Source organism: Tenrec ecaudatus, chromosome 6 (genome assembly GCF_050624435.1).
Source record: "Tenrec ecaudatus isolate mTenEca1 chromosome 6, mTenEca1.hap1, whole genome shotgun sequence".
NCBI classification, from domain to species: Eukaryota; Metazoa; Chordata; class Mammalia; order Afrosoricida; family Tenrecidae; genus Tenrec; species Tenrec ecaudatus.
In genome coordinates, this window is record NC_134535.1 from 143,931,871 (window position 1) to 143,952,768 (window position 20,898).

A 20,898-nucleotide genomic window follows, 5' to 3' on the forward strand; every position below is an offset into this window, starting at 1 on the left:
ACTTCAGATGCAACTGGTTTGGCGACCGGAGTAATTCCGAAAATGCTTTTACCTGCTGTTAGGATAACCCTGGAGAACCACTAGCACACGCCTGAGTTGTCAATGCTCAGTCATCTTCCAAATTGGCGACATCGCCAGGCTGTCCCTGACGGATGGACGGAAGTACTGACATGCTCTCAGGGGATCAGAGTGTGCTGCTCAGCCTCGCAACCTCTGTCCCCTCCCCGAGTGATCTTCACTTCCTGTGTGAAGGCAGGAAGGAAGGGTCAGTAGCAGTGTCAGTCCTTTTAATTTCGCCTTTGTGGTCAGGGCCCTTTCAACAAAACAGGCTCAAGGGTTTTTAGAAAGCCCACTCTTACCCCAATGTAGTCAGCAGGTTCCCTCATCAAAGCAGTGTCCCTGTTTGTCCTTTGGACATTGGCTTTCTCTACGCTTTTGGTAAATAACTATGACCACCCAGTGCTTTTGGTAAACAAGAATTATTACCACCCGGCATCGGGAGCTAGGTTAGGATTTGTTATAGTTCAATGACTAGTTTCAAAACCAGTGCTTCTACTTGATAAATTAGCTAACTGGAAACGAAGAAGGAAAAGCTGAGTTTTCCAGCTAGTGCTACAGTGTATCCCCACACAGCCTTTCTTTCCATGAAAAGGTAAACACACACTTTTATCTCAGAAGAAAATGGCAATCTGTGTGAAACCCCAACAGCCTGCACTTCAACCTGTGAGCACTTGCCCTTCCCTGGGGTTTCTCTTTGATCGCTGGAGCTGCCCATCACCGTGTTGGGTGTGTGTGTGTGTGGCTTCCCTCCCGGTCCCATCCAGGTCACGGGGAAGCTCTTGCTGCATCGACATGTTCAGGCTGCAGCTCTTACAGCGCTGTATGTTTCATTTGAATCCTGCCACTTAAGATCCAAATCGACATTCAAACTGCCAGCTTCAGCAGAAAAGCAAGGGGCTCGGAATGTCACGCCACCTCTCCTGGGTCTGGGTGTGAGCACCCGGCGTGGGACAATGGAAACAAATCTCAGAGTCACGACTCGTGGGGTCTTTGCTGTGTAACTGGGCTTCTGAGACCGCTTTCCGCTCACAAGAGTGCCTTTTATCAACCTTGAAATTTCAGGGATGAAGATCTAAGTCATGTACATGGTGACGGGCCCCATCAGTGTCATGAGATTAAATATCAGGTCTAGTAGCACGATGCTATGAAATCCATCTTGGCTTTCTGAGACTACTTTCAAAGTTGGCTTATAGCAGCTATTCATATTTGATGCTTTTGCAAATTTCCTTAACCCACTAGTTAGTTTACTTGTTTGCTTCTCAGTTCATGCTCCTCAGTCACTGTTCTCCATTCAGCCAGTTTTCAGTTCTAACTTGGTTGTACTTTGTGAACAAAGATCGCTTGATTTCACTCCTACCTGTTTCCGCCTCGGCCTGTTCAAATAGCACTCCCAAATGTAAATTACAGGAGCCCTGGGGGTGCGAAGAGGAATCACTGAGCCGCTAACCCAAAGGGAGTTCACACCCACCAAGTACTTGTACCCAAGAGAGAGTGAGTGGGCAGTCTTCTCCCATGAAGAGTGCATCCGGGTACAGCCTATGGTCTCTGTCCCAGGAGGTTGCCATGAGTTGGAGTAGCTTCAGTGGCACCCAACAACAGCAGTGCATTATAAAGCAAACATACTTTGGGGAAGCCAACTAGTATGTCAGTCTTTGCAAAAGCAAACTAAGCAACATTTACTTAGGACACACACACACACACACAGCCATCAAGTTGATTCGGATCCACAATGGGTTTCCAAAACTATATAAGAGTAGAAAGCCTCATCTTTCTTGTATGAAGTGGCTGGTGGTTTTGAACTGCTGACCTTGTGATTATCAGCCCAATGTGTGACCAATACACTACCAGGATACTGGTAGGGGGGGAAAAAAAACAGGAACATCTTCACAATAAATTGCGGACTCTACTTGTTAAAAAGCCAATTCTGGAGATTTCTATCCACCAACCATGGAGGGTTTGGGCAAAGCATTGATGAGAAATATTCCTGGTGGTGGTTTTAAAACGAATCAGGAAAATGTTCCCGGCTTCTGTCTGAGCTTTACCGAGGGACCTTTTCCCTTCAAAATTATGAAACATAAACGAACAGCACAATGTTGGGCTGGCTTTTTGTTAAGATGGTGTTTTTATATATGCTACAAGTCAAAGTAAGTGTTTGAGAGAAGATTAAAATGTACATTGATGAATTTATGCACGACGATGAAGACGATACACATAACAAGGGACTCCAAGTAAAGACTTGCAGAGAAAATATGCTGTGTCTACCAAACCTGCCAGCTGGAGAGGAACCATTGGCGGAATGGCTGGCCCAAGGACTCAGCTGACCTTTGCACTGGTGCTCCTTGGTTGTTATGGCTGAGGAAGCAGAATTGAAACAGATGTGAATTTTTTCTATTTGGGTGAACCAGAACAGGTAAACACCAGGTCAAAATGCTGCTGGAAACTTAAATCTCCCTCTTAGAAAACAAAGACAGTGTTGGGGTTGCATAGTAATCAAATCCCTTTGCCTGAGGATTGGAAACAAAGGCAGAAGAACGCTGCCCACTTCAAACATGGCAGCCAGCTGCACTGCTGCAACTGTGGTTCTCACAGGGCTGGCCTGGATAGCGGCTCATGCACCAGGGTCCCGAAAGGAACAAGGTCAGCAGTTCAAGACCACCAGCCACTTCATACAAGAAAGATGAGGCTTTCTACTCTTATATATTTTTGGAAACCCACTGTGGATCCGAATCACTACACTGCACCTTTTTTGAGTCTACCCTTCTAGAGTTTGGCCTCATATCTGGTTATTGTTTTGGCGCATCCAGATTTTTTAAGTTCAGGTCCGTTCCAGTGTCCATTCCTCAGCCATGACTGAACCCATTCAAACCAGTTCAAAGCCGAAGGACTCAGCTCTAGAAGAAACAATGGTGCCTTGATTTAGCCAAATAGTTTGTCTCTCAGTCAACGCGGCTTTCACCTTCCCATCTTAGGACTCCAGAATCTCATCAATAATCAGTTTCCCATAAACGTTCTTGTTTGGGCAGAAAGTTCTTAAAGAGAATTTTTTTCAGTAATCCCTATAGAATAATGCTAAGTGATCAGCTCTGTATATATTCTTTCATAAAAGAATCTAATTAGAAAATCTTGAATATGAATATTTTGTCTAGACCAAAAACTTTGTGGCAAAGAATATCTTCAACTAGAAATCTTTATATAAATACCTCTTACATAACTGCATTTGGCAAAAGAAGAATCATTTCTCCAAACCCCATCAATGTGGCTTCCTCCCAGTGAAGACACAGGCCCAGTCAGTTGACTGTGTTGTCCCTCCGCCCACCCCCGCACCCTGCAGACACTGGTGCTCACAAGCAAACCCCGCTTTACTCCTGTTCGCTCTGCCGATGATTTGTTAGCAATCAACTAGAATGCTGGAAAACCCCCATGAAGATTTCGATTTTACAGAAAGTACCCAAAATTCCACTGGTTTTGCATCACAGAGCCGTGGTTAAAGACAGCTTTGAGTAAAATGCCATGTGTGTGGTTTTTGTGGGTGGATGCATCTCAAAATGATGATTAGGCCTCGTGGGTGATCTGCCGGGAGAAAGCCAGACAGCAAGTATGAATTAAGACAATGCTGGCCGTCCTAGCCTTCCGTCTGTCATATCACTTGCCACATCTCTCTACTCCTGCAACCTTAAGCCCAATTCAGAAGCCTCACTTGCCTTCGATTATGAATCCAAACATCTGCCAAAGTGATCAAATTTATCAAAAAATGAACAACTTAATGTGGTTTTTACATGTGTTTCAACTCAAACAATGCTTCTGGACTCTGTTGATACCGTGGTCATAGGATAGCCCCAATCTCGAGTTTCCGGTATGGGGGAATGGGGGTGCCTCCATTTTGGTAGACTTTAACATACTTAAAATGCTTTAAGGTCATGACAAACTGGTGTGAAAGAGAGAATCCTGACACCTAGAAGTGAAACTGCATCATCCACCTGACCTGGAAAGAAGAAAAGCTAGCGAGAAGCCCGGTAGACTAACACTGCAGAGTTTGAGAAAATCCCTCAGGGGAGTTCTGAATACCACCACAGAAAGAACCCCACAACAGAAGGCCTGCATATTGTATGCAAGAACCACCAATGGAAAGACTCTACCAGCAGTTTTTTTCCTTTAAAAGGTCACAAAAGATGATGTGTCCCACGTAAAGAATAGGACCTTGAACAATCCAGGGATTTAAACTTGTTCACTTCCGAGTTTAAGTAAATTATATGATCCTCCTTTTCACACATTTGTCATCCAAAGCCATCTCACAAGGCTAGTGGGTATCTCGACAGCTCTCTGTAAACTTTGCCTGGAGGGGAAATACTATTGGGTGGACCACCGCTTGGACAAGGACACGCAAAGCAAAACCGGTGTGCGGCGAATGAATGTATATCAGGATCCAAGTAGCAGCATGGTGGGTTGCAAAGACCGTGGGCCTCCAAGTTGAAGAGTCTCAATGCCAAGTCTACTACCGACAACTGACATGCTGTGACTTTGAGCAAGTTAAATGATCACTTTGTCTCTTCCTCCCATCTAACGGGACAGCCCTGGTGGTGCCAAGGCAAAGTGCTTGGCTGCTAACCAGAAAGGTATGCAGTTCAAACCACCCAGCAGCTCTGCAGAAGAAAGGCCTGGCGTCCAACTCTCATAAAGACCACAGCCTAGAGGCAGACGACTGCCACACAGGCAACTGTATTCTGTTTTGTGGGTTCTCGAGTTAAAATCGACTCCATGGCACTTAACACCCACAACAAAGAGTGAAGATGCTAACACTTCAGCATTCTGAGTAGCAATGCGTGTTAGGAAAGGCAATCTTTTCCATGTATGGGCCCCTAACTACAAGGCCAGTGGTTCAAACCCACCAGCTGCTCCACAGGAGACCAATGAGGTGTCTATAGATAGATATACAGTCTCCCCTATATTTACCAAGAGTTGGAATCACCGAGTTTGAGAGATTTTGGATCTATGAGAATATACATATTTCAGGATGACATAAGAGCCCTTTCTTTGCAACATAGTTCCTTTTTAAAATCTATCTAACCACGATCTCAGTGAGCTCGTGCATGACCAAGTTTTCTGTTCCTTCTAACCGGATGCCATGCGTACCAGTATCTTATGTGTTTGGGTCAGACACGGAGTCATCTGATTTTTATATCTAAAAACAATCATATTTGACTATCAGGTTGACCTGAATTCATCATCTAACGCTTACCCTCCACATGATTTCATACTTGTGATCAGTGTTCAATTTCAATCTGACTTCATTTCTTCCAAAATCGTCATAGAATATCCCTTTTTAATCATGGGAATGATAATATATTGCCTTCATTTATGAAAATGTTTTCATCTACATTCCCATTGTAAGTGTCCCAACCCCATTAAATAGCTATGGCCCTGATATTTGAATAACCTTGAATTGCATAATAATTCAAACACAAATTCTTGACCATATCTCACTTAATAAAGGAAATTCAAGGCCCTCCTTGCTACAGCCAAGGGTCAGGGAAAAGGCTTTCACACGTTCTCTGGAACACTTTTTACTTTTTAACCCTTGATTGCAATACAATCCTATGGTCCTTGGCCCCGTCTCTTCAATTCCTAGCCAGGACACATCCTTGCTCCTCTCTGTTCCGTAACATCAGTGGCACCTCTGTGTTATGAGTAGCAATCTTAACTTGAGAAAAATTACAACAAATAGGAGACTATTTGAGAATCAGACATCAAGCCTCCACCTTTCCCTTCTCTGCCATGTCACTGTAGTTGCAATTCTAACTCATAGTGATCCATGTGACAACAGAACTTCTCCATCCGGTTTTCCTTATGGCAGCAGGTCAGTAGGCCTTGTCTTCTAGAGTGGCTGGTGGGTTCGAACCATCAACCTTTCAGCTAGCGGCCAAACATATGAACCATTAATCCTTCTCTGGACTATGGGGAGCCATTTCAGCTGCTGGAGCCTCTTCTCTCCTGCCGCTCCAGCCCAGGCAACCCAAAGCAAAATTAAACCAATAAACAGCCAAACCTTGTAGCCCAGCTCTCTGGCTTCCAGGGAAATTTTTTTAATTGGTTATTTTTCAGAGTAAGTGTAACCCCCAGGTTTCATCCCCTTCTTTGGAGATTAGCCCTTGATTTTCTAAAAACAGGAAGACACCTGAATTCTACAGTTCTTCGTAAATGGTGTAGCCACTGCCACCAGGGAGCCTCTTGATTTCAAAGGAAGCAGAGGAGAACCATGAATTCATCTAGTTATCTATCTGTTACTATTGCAGCATCAACTCCTGGTCTTGACGTTGATTCCAACTCGCAGAGGCCCGACAGGCAAACGAACTGCCTCAGGTTCCCAAGGCTCTCTACGTGCGCTGTGGAAGCAGACTCACATCTTTCTACCGAGGAGCAGCTGATGGGCTGCAAATGCCAACCTTCACTTAGCAGCCAAGTGCTCACCCAAAGTGCTGCCAGGCTTCCGACTGAGCAAGAACTTTCCATTATAGATGCAGAACTGAAATGATGGGACCATGGACCACTCCTTGAAGCCCAGCTTCTGAACCTGGGACATCAACTCTACAACTTTTAGATGGTTCTAACTTCGGGCAGAATCATGATTAAATGAAAAGGTCAGACCCTGAACTTTGCATATGCTTCCAATCATTTGTTTGTAAATTCTTGTTTGTTGGTAACAACATTCACCAGCTGGCTCCTTTCCCACCACGGGGAGACCACTGACGTTAGCCAGCATCTGCCAGCTAATCAAGGGAGGCAGACGCCATCAGTTCCTCACACTGTCACTGAAGGTTTCCTTCACATACCCTGAACACTCACCGTAGGCTTACAAAGAGCTGGTCGCATCCTGGCAAAACGTGTTGTACGATAAACAGATCATAAACAGAAACTGGCACTGGCACTAAGGGGCAAAATCCAGCTGTGTTTCTTTATCCTGAATCCCAGTTTTAGCCTCAGGTTTTTTCCAGAAAGAACAGTACTTTGATTTACACAACACTCTGGAGAAGTCAGGGCGTGGTCATTCTTCTCTAAGTAATATTACAAATGGATTTTCCCCTGACATCTTGTAGCAACAAGATTTTCAAGTAGTTACAGGTAGGAAAAGGTGAAATTAAGGTCAACATACATATCCACCCCCAAATCAATCACTCAATAAATAACAGCTCTCAAGGACCACTATAGAAAGTGGTGTTGATTTTTTTTAAGGACCGGATTTTTTTCTCAAGATTTCCACAGTAGCAGTTAAAGAACATCTGGTTTTGCCAGCTCTCGTACGACATCCTGACGATTTTATTCCAGAACATCAAATTTCTACAGATCAATCACGTTTCCTTCTTCATCGGTGCAAAAAAAAAAACCCAAAAAGTGAATTTAGAAAAAGTTTCCGTTAGCCTTTTTAAAACAGTGTAGCAACTCCAGACTTGGAAAAGTGAGTGAGAAGCTGTTCCTAAGGAGGGTCGGATGGGGCTGTGCGCAATAAATGAATAATAATTGCATTCCTTCCTCCTGGCCAGCCCACGTACACATCCGGCTAGCAGGCGGTCTGCATTCTCCCAGACAGCCTGGCTACTCTGAACCGGGAACCTCAATGGAAAAGTCCCTTTCACTGGCTGGAGTCTGGCGTGTTGCGCGAAGCCGGCCTCCTCCCTCGGAATTAGGGAAGAGTGCCCGGATGGCTAGTCTAACACCTGCTAGGGAGCCAGTTCAGACCCATCCAGAGGGGCCTGGGCAGCAGAGCCTAACCCCACACCCCATCGCGGAGTGCTCTACCTGCACACGCGGAGCCACCGTAGGCTGGAACTGACTGAGCCCCTGGGATAAACTAAGTCCAAGCGGGTCTATCCCCTGAGGAGGTACTTGAGGGAGGCGTGAGCTCACAGGGGTGGGGCGACCCAGCCACGGGCGCTGAGCCATCACGGACATTGGGGCTTTCGGCTCCGCCTGGGCGCTGCGATGCCAAGGCCCAGGGAGTGACCCAGGCACTGCTCTCTCCCGGGGCAGGGGAGTGGCTGTGATGGGCACTCCCTTTCCTTCTGGGCCACTCGCCCCACTTGAAAGGGGGGGAAAGGGAGACGGGGCGTCCGGCCTGCTGAAGGTCACAGGGCCATGGGGACGGTCGCGAAAGGCCAAGAAGCCTGGCCCCTGCGAGTCTCCAAGTGCCTTGAAAGCCCTGCAGGCCGGGGCGCGGGCTGGGCGCTGCCGGATCATTTTCCCGTCAGCGGCCTTCCACCCGGGAAAGCGGCGACCCGCCCGCGGCCCCACCCGCCACCAGCTGCAAGGCGACGCGCCAGGCCGCGGCGGCCGATTCCCAGGCACGCCCGCCAGCCGCCCAGCTTCCCTCGGCCGCCCGCGCCGCGCCGCGCCCCGCCCCGTCCCCGCAGCGCGCGTGCGCGCCGAGCACGGCGGGGGCGCTCTCCCGGGGTCGGGGGGAAGGGGGCGTGAGCTAGCTGCTCACGTGCGTCTCCGCCGGCCGGGGCGCTGCCGACGTACCGCCGGCGGGGCCTCGTGCGCGCTCCCGAGCCGCGCGCGCACGTCTCCTGCGGCACCAGGCTGTGTGCGCGCGCGCGCGGTAGGGTTCTGGACGCGGTAGAGCCCGCTGGCCCTGCTGGCCCTGCTAGCTCCGGGAGAAGGCAGGGGGTGCCGGCTGTCGGGGTGCAGGAGGGGGCGTTTCCCTGGAAAAAGGAGAAGGAAGTGTCTGTGCTGGGCGGCACACACTCTTCGTTTAGTATGTCGGGGATAACCGCAGATTTTTCTCAATTTTATGGCTAAATACAAATTGCTCGCCCCCGCCTGTTGTCATGTCTGGAACACGTGTAATCCGCACAGCGTGCTCGCGTTGCACAGGCTGCGGAAGGAACAAAGGTGGGCCTCTCAGGTCACCCACATCCACATGTCCGGCTGTCATCTCTTCCTGGCCTGACACCCCCCTCTGAGGTCACCCTGCAGGCCTCTGTAAGCGGAACCTAGATTTCTCTCTTCTGTTAACCCAAATCAGACATTTCTGTGGAGCTTTCTGGTGAGTGGTTTTACCAAGAAAAAAATATGGCTATATTCTCAAAACTGCTACATTCAAAATCCAAAATTATGTACTCTGAAGTCAGTCATAAATAGCCCTGGGCATGGGGCCCTCCTTTAAACCCCACATCCCCTTATTACAAGAAAGTTTTGTTTTTGACTTTTGTCTTTTACTTGTTGTTGGTTTTTTAAATCATTTTATTGGGGCTCATATAACTCCTTATCACAATCCATCCATCCATTGTATGGAGCACATTTGTACATTTGTTGCCATCATCATTCTCAAAACATTTTCTTTCTACTTGAACCCTTGGTATCAGCTCATTTTTCCCCTCCCTCCCCAACCCCCCTTCCTCACGAACCATTGATCACTTATAAATTATTATTATTTTGTCATTTCTTACACTGTCTTTTCCTGGTAAGCTGTCTGATGGCCTGTGTGAGATGGGCATGGACATTCTTGGTATGGAATTTAGGTGAACATGAACAGCCTATTTAGCATATTTGGCAATCTGCATCAACTCAAAGGCAGTAAGTTTGCCATGTTTTTTTGGTTTTAATGTATAGATACGAGGCGGCTTCAAAATGTCCATGGGAAAATGGAGTTTTTCTACAAACTTTTTGAAGCCTTGCATATGAGTTCCAGGATAGAGATTTTTTGGGTTGATCTCCAAAGGCACAGAATGGAATTCAGATCTCTTGCTTTTGAGCTTCCCTAATAATTGGTGATTTAGACTACCATATACTTGCTATTTTCATGCTTTCTTTGCTCTTTGTGACATATCTCCATCCTGTAGACATGGTTTGTTCTGCCTTAGTGAATGATGAGCATGATTTAAATGTTTGCCTTGTGTTTAATTTTCATTGCTTTCTTAAACAGAGCTCAGATACTTTGTAACCTGTCTAAGTGAACATCCTATGTATTTTAGTCTAAAAAGCTTTCCAAGTATGTTTATTTTCCTTTTCTCAATAGTAGTTTAAAATCTACATCATTGGCTAGATGAATAATACTATTATTAGAATTACTAATTGTCTCATGGAAGTTACATAATTTATTTCTCAACAAACTGATAATGCTGCCTCTAAAGTGGCCCGGGGGGATAACACACACACACACACACACACACACACACCCCACCCCACCCCACACACACACCACACACACACACACACACACCACACACACACCACACACACCACACACACACACCACACACACACCACACACACACCACACACACCACACACACACCACACACACACACCACACACACAAACACACACCACACACACTACACACACACCACACACACACACTACACACACACACCACACACACACACACACCAACCACACACACACACACCAACCACATGCTCTCTCTCTTGCTCTCTCTCTCTCTTAAACTTTAGATAGAAGAGTGGATTTTAAGATCAAACTTAATCATAAACCCTAATCTAAGAACAATTCATTCTTAAATTGTTCTCTCAATGCTCACTGCCCTCATAAAGTGATTTCTTTAGATATGGGTGCTAAAGCAAAGTGTGGCAAGAAATCAGATGGCGTCTGACTATCAAAAAGAATAGTCTCGGAGGTCTTAAAGGCTTGTCTTAAAACAAGCAACCATCCAAGTGAGGTGTCAACTAAGCCCACATGGAAGGAGCCTGGCAGCCTGTGTGATTCAAGGATTATGAATAATGAAATCCAACATCAGAGGAGAGAATTGTATTACAGCTAAAATTTTGAGAACCAGCCAATTTGCAGAACACTATGGATGACAGAGAAAGTTCCAACCCACAGACCATTGGCTAGGGGTTAGAAAGTGGATTCCTGCAGATATAACTCGCTGCCACCAAGTCCATGCAGCTCTCTAAGATTGTTTACCAGGGTAGAAAGCCCAGTCTTGCTCACATGAAGCTGCTGGCAGTTTTGAACTGCCAACCATGTGGATCCCAGCCCAACGCTTAATCACTACATCGCCAGAGCTCCATACTGCAGATAAAGTTAGTTTAAAATTTAATACATTGTCATTTGTTTTTCCCTTTTAACTGATTTTCAATTTGCTAGTTTCAGATTTTTTGGAGCGAGGTTTTTCTGTTTCAGTTTCTCATCAGTATTAGGAGGATATGTATGATTTTCTTCATATGAGATCCAGGATAGGTAACCATAGAAACAGTAACCAGCTTAATTGTTCCTTAGTGTTAGGGCAGGGATAAGGGGCAGCTAATAACAATGGTACAAGAATGAAGAAAATGTTCTGATATTGAGTGTGGCAATGACTATCCAACATTTTGATATATTCAGACCATTGGATTATATGGTATGTGAATTATATTCCAATAAAACTGTTCAAATAAAATTTAAAAATAAAAGCATTCTTTAAGTTATAGTGGCGTGGATCTAAACACATGGCAGCTCTCAGGTGCTCAAAATCAAATTGTGCTTCAGTCTTCAATGTCTGGGTTTTTTAAGTACTGTATATGCTAGAGTATAAATCGACCGTAATATCAGTCGAGGCCCCTAATTTTACCACAAGAACTGCATTAAAAATGTGCTGAGAAACTTGGTTTATGCTCGAGTCTACATGGTAGACTGCAAGGCCTCTCTTCCTTAGGTACTTCAGGGTGGGAGAACCTCTAACCTTGCAATTAACAGTTAAACCATTTTGACTACACAGGGACTCGTTACAGGTTGATGTTGTTAGATTCCTTCAGATCAATTTTGACTCATGGAAGCCCTGTGAGACTATAGAACCACCCCATAAGGTTTCTAAATCTGAAAAAAAAAAAAACCACAATATTTTTAAAATCTCACTGCCATCAAGTCAATTCTGACTCAAAATGACCTTATAACACAGGGTAGAACTGCCTCTGTGGGTTTCTAAGACTGTACCTCTGTACAGGAGTAGAAAACCTCATCTTTTTCCCAAAGGTTTCTCAATATCTGGGTACACAATACCCTGGGGAAGTAACACTAGATCTGATACTCTACCCCTGGACTTCAAATTCCACTCCCAATTTTTGTTACTCCTGTTTTCCCCTCCATCTTCTTTGATGGGGTCACTCACTGTCATTAAGTTCATTCTGAATACAGGCAGTTATATTGAGAATTATTGTAAGAAAACAGTCAGCAGAATCGAGAAGGAGCAATAAGAATTGAACCTGTTAAAACCCCTGGCTGAAATGGCATCTTCGGGTCCTGGCCTGTTTCCTGCCCTTGTCTGCAAAGATCTTAAGACTTAGTGACTGTCTGATTGATGTGATTCACATCATTCTTTATATGTTTGAAAGAACACTAACTTAGGCTTGGCATGGCCTACCCTGAGATTTGGGACAGGCCAGAAGCATTGCACATGAAGCAGGAGGAGTCGTGTCCGGTGTCACGGCATGAAGGAGAAGTGGATCGGCCTAGAGGAGCTAAGAGTGAGAGCTGAGAGATCAAAGCAGAGTGGCCGCGGATCTGCTAGTTTATCTCATATGCTAATGCCAAGCTCCTCTCCGCAGCAGGAGAATTTGAGTGTTGCTGTGGTGACCAAAAGCTTACCTTTGCACCGTAAGTGGGGCCTGGCAATAAAGTAGAAAAGGAATAGGGCAGGATTGCCGGAAAAGTACTATGGGGCCAAGCACTCATCTCCATTCCCATTGGTTTCATGTCCATACACATGCGAAAAATCCAGGAACACAAGACACTGCCTAAACTTGAGGAGTTGCTCAGCTTAGTAGGACGGGTACAGGCAAGGGTCCAAGTGCCGTGTCAGGTTTGTCCACAGATAACATTGGGTAATTTACTCGATTAGGAGGAGTCTCTGTAAACCTAGCACAGAATGTAGCAAAACCCAGCCACTGCTCAGTCAATTCCAACTCATAGCAGCCACGGCTATGTCAGGAGAACTGTGTGCTCCACGGAGAATTTAATGGCTAATATATTTTGGAAAGAGATCGCCAGGCCTTTCTTCCTAGCTCCAGACCTTAGTCTGGAAGCTCCCCTGCAACCTGTTTAGCAGCATAGCAATGTAGCCTTCACTGGCAGACGGGGTGGTGACTGTGAAGGTGCGCTGGCTGAGAATCACACTGAAGTCTCCAGTGTGTAAATCTACCACCCTCCTCCCCCTGCCCAGCATGCATACTGAACCTCATTGTATAATGACCCCAGGTCATCTTCAGGGTCCTGAAAGCAAGATGTAGTCCTCCCAAAATGGAATTTTCCAAATACTTGCTAAAGGGATTGTACTTTTGACATTCCAATGCCAACTGTTGATAGGTGTTTTTAAACACGTACTGTTGTTAGGAGGGTCATCGTTTGCTTGAGAAGTCTTGTCTCACAACACGTTCTGATTGTTCAACACCATGTGTATAGAGGTGTTCATTTGAGGTGATTTGCTCAAATTATTGTTCCAGCACCCCGACCCTCTTTGGAATCTTAAAGGCTTCCTGTTTCCTATAAAAGATAGTAGCAAAAAACCAAAGCAAAACAAAACAAAAACCCAACGCACTGCCACTGAGTCCAATCTAATGTAAAGAAACCCTCTAGAGAGTTCCCGAATCAGCAACCCAGTGCCTCACCCTCAGCACCACCAGAGCTCCTTGTGAAAGCAAATAGCTTAGCTGAAAAACAGAACCGTACTGGGATTTCCCATCCCATGAGACTGAAGCAAGAAGCAAAACTCAAAGCGGCAGTAGTTCATAGCACGAACAAATCCCGAGGATGGAGGAGAAGACAGGCCTCAAAACTGAGGTCATGTGCATGATCGCCTCGCAGGATGTCACAAGGGTGGTTAGCCTGAACACAAGGCGAGGTTAAACCCAGGTCACAGATCCCCCAGGGGTTCAACTGGATACCCAGTCCATTGTGCTTCTGTTTATACCCCTCCCCTCCCCACCTTGCTTCCCAGGCTCATAGAGGTTCTGCCTTGAGGCCCATTTTGGGAAATCAACAGGCTCTTGGAGTCCAGGACTCATTCTCCTCACGGGTCACATGAGCAAACAGAAGGCCCACTGTCAGGTGACGTGGCCAGCGCTTGAGGACACTGCTAGTTGGACTCAGAGCCGGCGCTGGAGCTGAGCCCTCCCTACTCAGAGCCAGATGCCCTTTGCCCACCACGTCCTCCTGCCCTGTATGCGCTGTCACTCTTCTCTCCTTGATCGGGGTTCACCAGGTGACCGCGCGACTTGGTCTGACAGGCCCAGGCAGCGGGGACAACAGTCACCGAGGCCTCAGGTATCTGGAGAGCGTCCCTTCCTCTCCGTGCCGTACAGAGGCTGCGCGGGCGAGACGGCTCAGCGCTGGAGAGTCCAGTGGAAGGTTGCCACGGTCTGGGGGCTGCCTTCTCAAACCTTCCAGTCCAGCAGAGCCCGGGCTGAGGGCAACTGAGTGAGTGACCGCCAGCAAATGCCAGCGAGCACAAGAGCTACCCCAATCCCTGCCCCCGAAACAGCTAACCTGCCTTCCTTAATTCACCTTTTAAAAAATTGAGGCGACGCCCGCATAGCAAAATGTATGCTGTGGCAACCATCTTTACAGTGACATTAACGATATTCTACCCATTTTCACCATCATTTCCAAATCATTCCACCACCACTCACATAAACCTGATGCTCAAACATAGTAACTGTGAGGACGGATGGAGCAGGACCAGGCAGTGTGTCCTTCTGTTGTGCACAGGGTCACTATGAGCCAGAAGCAACCCTATGTGCCTAACAACAGCAAAGCGTTTTAATACCCCTAAATACTCCTCTTCCCCTACCTCTGCCCCCATCCCCTCCCCACCATTGGTCACGACTAATAATGTTTGGCTCCTCTATCTTTACTTCACTACGTGTGTTAGTCTGGGTAGACCAGAGAAACAAATCCAGGGAGACGCATATGTGTACAAAGAAAGAGATTTATATACAAGAGCAATTGAGCATTGAGAAAACATCCCAGTCCAGTCCAGATCAAGTCCACAAGCCCGATATTAGCCCATATGTCTGATACCAGTCTATAAAGTCCTCTTCAGACTCACGAAACACATGCAATGATGCCGAATGTAGAAGATCACAGGCCAGTGGATAGAAAGTCCATGGATCCAGTGGCATTGGAAACATCTCAGTGCTGGCAGGGGTCTGTGCATCAGGGTGGGTCCATGTGTCTTGTCAGCTGCTATGTCTCCCAGGGTGTGAGCAGAGAGAAGTGTCTCCCGCCTCCAAGGACGAAGTACCAGAATTCTCAGGAGAAGGCCACGCTCACACATAGACTTCATTGACTATGATCTGATTGACAAGCTAGACTCCACCCCTAGACTCTTAATCCTCAAATTGACAAATGATTATATACCTATATATAATTTTATTGAGTGCTCTTGCAGCTCTCATCTGGCAACATATCTAGAAATGTGCTTGATACCAAGGCTGTATGGATTGTTGTGGCATCATAAAGTCTCCACTCGATTTGTGGCTTGCATCACTTGAACAGGGCACGTTCATATAGTGTTGCATTGTTTGGCTATGACCACATTGAGTCTAACCTTCCATCTGATGAACGTTTACGCGCTTTCCACCTTCTGGCTACCGTGAAAGTATTACCCTGAACATTCATATGCAGATATTTCAGTAATCTACCATAAGGAAATCAGAACATGAGACTGTGGTTAGGTTTCAGAATTTGGGTGTGTGATTTACATTCTTTTTTAAAAAATCATTTTATTGGGGGCTCATACAGCTCTTATCACAATCCATCCATCCATCCATTGTGTCAAGCACATTTGTGCATTTGTTGCCATCATCATTTTCAAAATATTTTCTCTCTACTTGAGCCCTCGGTGTCAGCTCCTCATTTTTACCCCTCCCTCCCCCACAAACTCTTGATAATTTATAAATTGTTTTTAGTTTTTCATGTCTTACACTAACCACTTTTTTGTTGTCTGACCCCCAGGGAGGGGGTTATATGTAAATCATTGTGATTGGTTTCCACCCCCCACTTCCTCTTATCCTCCTGGTATCACTACTCTCATTGTTGGTCCTGAGGGGTTTATCTGTCCTGGATTCCCTGTGTTTCCAGCTCTTATCTGTACCCATGCACATGCTCTGGTCTAGCTAGATTTGTAAGGTAGAATTGGGATCAGGATAGTGGAGGGGAGGAAGCATTAAAGAACTAGAAGAAAGTTATACATTTCATCGGTGCTATACTGCACCCTGACTGGCTCTTCTCTTCCTTGTGACCCTCCTATAAGGGTCTCCACTCTGCATTCCCCCTCATTCACATTGATATCACTGTTTGTTCTGGATTTCTGATGCCTGATACCTGATCCCATCAACACCTCATGATCACACAGACTGCTGTGGACTTTGTTTCCTCTCAGCTAGATGGCCGCTTGTTGATCACCGAACCTTTAAATCCCCAGATGCTAGATCTTTGGAGGTTTCAGAAATCTTATTACGGAATCTATGCATCCTATACTTCCACATATGTCAACAGCACTTTATTAAGACAAAGTGACTCCTGCTTTAAGTGGACTCGGGGAATAAAGCTCAAACTTAAACCACCTTGCTAATTTGATGATCAACCCTGCTGTGGCAATTAAGTGTAACAAAAGACTCTCTGAAGCCTAATATTCTGGCCTAATATCTAAGGTTTTTTAACAAACCACTTAAAAATGAGCAAATTCGGAGAGCAACACTTTGTTTGCGGACTGCTGGGCAAAATGAGTGGCCATGGGTAGATCCTGTGGCCTCTGCGCCACCCTGCACCTGCTGGGGGCTGGAAGATGGAATCACTTAAAGGCTGCCTCTCCCCAGGGCTGATGGTTGGGGTGGAAAATAGACTGAAAGAGCCATGCTCCCCGGTACCCTGTCTCTGTGGATACTCTCCCTAAGGCTACCTTAAGTTTTAACGTATAAATATATGTGCATAGACCTATTTCCCTATCATTATATACAAATATATTTTCATATGTACTTGCCTGCATTTAGACCTCTATAAATATCCTTTGCCTCCTAGTTCTTTCCTCTATTTCCTTTTACTTTCCTCTTCTCCCACTATCATGTTCGACCTTCATTAAACTCTCAGAAATTTCCCCTTGGCAATATTGCACTTGATCAAGCCCCACCAGGCCTCCTGTTCCCTCCTTGTCATCGATTTTAGGTCACTTGTTGTTCCTTTGTCCCTGGGTTTGTTGACTCCCTCCTTCCTTTCTCTGCCTTCCCCCCTCTGGTGTCCTCCGGAACCATTGATCCAGTTGTTTTCTCCTCCAGATTGTTTATTCTGCCTATCTTATCTAGATAAACATGCAAAAACAACAATAAACACAAAGACAAAACATATATGCCCCCCAACATATAACCCACTCCCAGGGGGACAGACAACAGAAAAATAGGCAAAGAGAGACAACGGTCGAAGTAAGACATGAAAAATAATAATTTATAAATTATCAAGGGTTCATGAAGGAGGGAGGGTGTCGGAGGGGTGGGGGAAATGAGCTGATACCAAGGGCTCAAGTAGAAAGAAAACGTTTTGAAAATGATGATGGCAACATTTGTACAAATGTGCATGACACAATGGATGGATGAATTGTTATAAGAACTGTAAGCGTCCCCAATAAAATGATTCCACACAAAAAAAGTCAGTCATAGCTGGCTGTACTTGCCTAACCTGAGTCAGTCACGTAGCCTCCCCTTACCCACAAAAGCAAGGCCCAGGTGAAGGGTCGTCCTCCAGAAAGAATCTCCAAGGAGGAAGGCACTGGGGGCTTCCCAGCAGTGGCATTTTATCTCCAGCACCCATGATGTCAGCATCAGGGATCCTAGAATATTTTCACACGAAACACAATAGACTAAGGAGTGAATTTGTTACCAGCCAAAACATATCAGCATTTCCATGCATTTTCAAGGACACCGACCTATTTTAAAATCCCTGGTGGTTGTCTTTCCCATCAAGTGAACCCCTGCCTCACAACCACCCTGTGTGCCGGGCAGAGCTGTGCTCCGCAGGGAGGGCTTCTGAGACTGCGACCTTCCTGAAGCAGAGCCTCAAATCATTTATTTCCAACCAAAGCTGCGGCCATCCAGTCCATGCCAGCTGGGACCCTCAGCGCTTCTCCTCAGGGCGGCTCCCCTCCTGAGTGGTTCCGCAGGTGGCTCCAGTCCCTGTGCACTCGCTGTGGCAGAATGGCCTGTCCCAGCGGGCTCACCTGATTGCCTTCTTCAGTGCTGGTGCCCAACTACAACTGAAGCTTGGCTTGCTGAAAAACTAAAGATGGCTTGTGGTTCACCGTCCTGCCCTAAGCACTAGTGTCCTCTTCTGTAAAATGAAGAGAACCTTGGGGGAGGGAGGGAGGGGTAATAACTCACATGAAATGAACAGTTACCAGGGTGGGTTTTTTAAGAAGATGGCAAACAACGCCATAGACAGGAGAACAATTAAGGAATTAAAATCAACCACAAGGAGGATGTAGAGATCCTGGGGGTGGTGGAGCAATAGCAATCTAGCTGAGAGGAATTACTAAGAGGCAGAAGAAGGGTGAGTGTGATGGTGAGACAGGAGGAAGATAAAAGGAAACAGGAATGATCTAGGAAGCAAAGCTATGGATAGAGGTATAAACATAGGCGTCCACTTATGTACTGTATACACTCATGTATAGGCCGAGTTTTTCAGCACACTTTTAATGCCGTTTTGTGGTAAAATTGGGTGCCTCGGCTGATATTCGGGCTGGCTTGTACTCGAGTATATATGGTAAGTATAGTAATTCATAAAAATATAGGTATTGGCCTCTGTACATGTATTTTTATGGCAATGCAGTGAAGAAGTAGATGGACTTTGGGCCTCTGCTCACGCCCTCCGCCAACATAAGAGCACTTTGTTCTAACAACCTGGCATTCTGTGATGCTCACCCTCCCGATGTGATTGCTGAAGACAAATGTGTGCATAAGCAAATGTGGTGAAGAAAGCTGATGGTACCTGGCATCAAAAGATATATTCTCTGGGGTCTTAAAGGCTTGAAGATAAACAAATAGCCATCTAGCAGAGAAGCAACAAGCCCACATGGAAGAAGCACATGAACCTGTGTGATCAGGTAACAGGCATCAGAAGACACCCTCCTCCCCCAAACGAAAACAAAACATATTGTTGAGAACAAGGTGGCTTGGAGCAGAGACACAAAAACCCACCTGGAGACAATGGGACATCCCCTCACAGAAGGGTCACGGGAAGGAATGAGTCCATCAGGGTGAAGTATAGCACCGATGAATCACACAATAGTCCTCTGAGGCTTCTTCACCCCTCACTGTCATGAGCCCAGTCTTGCCTTTCACTGCAGGCTAGACCAGAGCAGGTACACTGGTACAGATCAGAGCCCCTGCCAGCCCAGAGCAGGTACACTGGTACAGATCAGAGCCCCTGCCAGCCCAGAGCAGGTACACTGGTACAGATCAGAGCCCCTGCCGTATGGAATCCAGGTCAGATAAACCCCACAGGAACAGGAATGGAAGTAGCAGTACCAGGAGGGTAGGGGAAAGGTGGGACGAGAAAGGGAGATCTGATCACAATGATCAGTGCACCCCCCCCCCCACACACACACACTTGAGGGGGACAACCAACAGAAACATGAGTGAACGGAGACAGTGGTCAGTGTAAGATATGAAAATAATAATCTATCAAGGGATCACCAGGGGGTGGGGGAAGGAGCTGATACCAAGGGCTCAAATAGGAAATAAATGTTTAGAAAATTATGATGGCAACATACATAAAAATATGCTTGATACAATTGATGTATGGATTGTTATTTGGGCTGTAAGAGCCCCCAATAAAATGACCTTAAAAAACAGCAAAAGAAAGAAAGTGGTAACCGAATTGGGCAGTGTTTCATTCTGTTGTACACAGGATTGCTAGGCGACAGATCCTGTAGGTGATTCAGTGGAGACTCCCAGCCTTGGGTCAGGGAGGCTTGAATGCTGCTCTTATGATGGACAGGTTTCAGCAGAGCTTAGCCAGACTAAGAAAGACTTCTCCAGCAATTGGTCCCTCCGATGAAGTGTGCAAAGTAAGAGCACGGTTGTGTGTTTCCTCAGGGTTTCACTGGCTGCCCTTCAGCAGCAGATCGCCAGGCCTGTCTTAGCCCCGAGCTCTGTAGAAATCTGCCGAGGGTGACTCTGCTGGCATTCTGAGAATCCCTGACACCCCAGCTCTGGCAGCTCCCACGGTGCAGCAGACATTCAATACTAGATCTATTGAAACATTCTGCAATGGTAGTGCCCCCGAATCCCACAGCCAGTTACTCGATTCTGACTCATCTGGACCCTACGGGGCAGTAGAACTGTTCCTTCGGGTTTTCACGGCCGTGAGCATGTAGTCACATCTTTTCACAAGGGAAGAAGAGAGGGTGTGTTAGTCTGGGTAGATTAGAGAAACAGAACTCATAGACACTCATATGTGTGTAAAAGAAAACTTTAATCAAAGAGCAATTGTACATTAAGGAAACATCCCAGCCCCAGTCCATCCAGATCAAGTCCATAAGTCCAATATTACCCCATATGTCGATACTATTCCATAAATCCTTCTGTAGACTCATGCGGTCATGCAATGACACTGAATGCAGGAAGATCACAGGCCAGTGGTGGAAAGTCTTGTGGATCCAGTGTTGGTGGAAGCATCACAGCGCTGGCATGTGGCTCCTTCAGGTCTCTGGCTCTTTCAGCATGGTGCCATGTGACTTGTCAACAGGAATGTCTCACAGGGAGATGAAGCAGAGCGTGTATTTGGCCAACAGTGAGGTATTCCTCTCCTTTGAGCTTCCAAATGAGGTCATCAAGCTGCGACCTGATTGACAGACTA